The sequence below is a fragment of the Otolemur garnettii genome, unplaced genomic scaffold, assembly GCF_000181295.1.
Source record: "Otolemur garnettii isolate 467f Iridium unplaced genomic scaffold, OtoGar3 scaffold00070, whole genome shotgun sequence".
Classification (NCBI taxonomy): Eukaryota; Metazoa; Chordata; class Mammalia; order Primates; family Galagidae; genus Otolemur; species Otolemur garnettii.
The window spans coordinates 7,546,801-7,549,111 of record NW_003852465.1 but is presented as its reverse complement, the minus strand read 5'-3'; positions in this window follow the sequence as shown (position 1 = coordinate 7,549,111).

Here is a 2,311-nt window from a genome sequence, read left to right as displayed (position 1 = left end):
CTTCATAACTGTAATTTTGCTACTGTTATGAATCATAATGTAAATATCTGATATGCAGGATGGTCTTAGGAGACCCCTGTGTAAAGGTTGTTCAACCCCCAAAGGGTGGTGACCCACAGGTTGAGAACCACTGCCCTATGTCTTTCAGACAGACTTTTGAAACTTAAAGAAGCAAAATAGGGACCAGAAAATCCAGGTGTAGTAAACCATACTTGAACCACCTTAAGTAGGTTCCCCATTCGTTAGTTCATTCACCCCAAATTTATGTGTTAGGCAGGTTTCTAGAAGCTGAGAAGTACCCAAGACATAAAATTGCTGCCTTCATGGGATTTACCTTTGAGTAGAAAGGACAGATCTGTTAGAGGGTAAAGAGGTAAAGGAATGCTAGATTGTCTTCCAGAAAATAAGGTCACATCCTGCCATATTATATCACATCATCATTAAGGTCAACTCTTGCCTTTCTCCTATCTAGTAAACCTAAGCCTTTCACAACTTTCTTCCCCTCTATAAATGTGTTCAACCCCCCCCCCCATAGGTCTTCATATAGCCTCCTCTGAGGATTTTGAGGCATTAGTTTATTTATGCTGTGTAATCTCTGTATACTGTTCATATGACATGCCCAAAGCTATAATAACATAACCTTCCCATTTCCATTTTCTAAAAGCTACTTATTCTTCTTAGACTAGTTTTGTATTAAATATAAATCTTTCTTTGGCCTTCATGGTTTTCTTTGAATGGGATGTTCATAAAATATTGCAAAGACCTGCTCATTTATTAGTCATTTAAAAAGTATTCCTCTGAGGAATTTTAAATTTCTCTTTGTTAACCATTCCAATTTTGTAAAAATGAAGGCCTAGAGCAAGATTTTTCAGAACCCCAGGAAGTGTGGCCTAATATTAGAAAATCTCAGTCTCTGCGTCTCTCCTGGGAATTCACAGTGAAGCATGCTTGTGTGAAACATTTTAGCCTGTATATTCTTATGGTAAAATTCAACTTTTCATGAAACTCAAGTTAATCTGAATAAAGTTGCCCTCACTTGAAAATATCTTGATTAGTGCTACTGCAGCTTTTTTCCACAATCAAGCTGACCCAATTAACAATGCACACAATTCTACTTAAATTAGGCACTGGTCGGACAATGCAGGGACCAACTTTCATTAAATCCAAGGTTGTTGAAGTGTGGAGGAGCATGGGAGGGGGGAAGAGCTTGTTGCTGTCACCGTTTTTTATTTTTTAAGTAATATTACAAGTTATCTGTCCTGTCCCAACTGTTCTCTCACTTCGGTCTGGGGTTCGTTCTGCTGCGGTTAGCTTCTTTTGCCAGGGCAGTAATTTATTTCTTTTAATCCAGATATAATGGCCAAATGGGCCATTTGGCTCAGTCAAATCCCATCATTAAAACTTATCTGGGAATTAAACAAAAATGGGTTTTTAATCGAAAAGCTCATCAGCCTCATGTCCTCCACCTCATTTTTGAATGGCCCTGTCCAGCTCGCAGACCACAACACTCTGGAGACCGAGGCTGGTAGGCCTCTAAGAAGGGACAAAGAGCCGCCACGCAGATGCCCCTTCAGTCCCTGTCCGGCGCGAGCCACGAAAAACACTTGCAAAAAACAGAAAAGAAAAGGACCTGGCTCTAGGATTATTATCATTATTATTTTTAAGGCCAATACCCTTATCTTTGCATTCCAGCCGGAAGGTCGGCCCCAAGCCTACTTTCCAGCCGCCCTCCTCCTCCTCAAATCGTGCAGTATCCCTGTTGCCGCCTTCCGGAGTTAGGAGACGCTTAGAACTTTTCCAGGGAAGTGAGGAGTGTCCCTGCTACGCCTTCCCGGGACCTTTCTCTAAGCAGAGAGAGACCTTGTCGCACGAGAGGAAACCTGCCAGATCCCTTCTTTCCCGACCTCCTCCCCAAATGCGGGTGGGGACGTGAGGCTGCTCCTGTGTTTATCTTGTAAACCTCAAAAGTCAACTGTACTTAGAGTCCTTAAAGGCCCCCCGCCCCGGCCCTCGCCCCACAGCACAGCTCTGAGGCCTGAGGGCTGAGTGACCGAGCGAACTGGGTAGGGGGAGAGAGGCGACCTACGCTACCGCGACCGAGTGGGCGTGACTCCTCCCTCCGGTGCTGGCCGTCTCCCCATTAACCTTCCCCGACGCCGCCGCTACCCCGCTTGGGGCTGGACCGACGGACACAATTAGCCGGAGAGTGGATGGACGCGTCCTTACTCTGGGACTCGAGTCCCGGCCTCGGGTGTGGACCCCCGTCCCCGGTTCCGTGGGCGTGGCGGTTCCCCGGGTCCCCAGGGCGGCG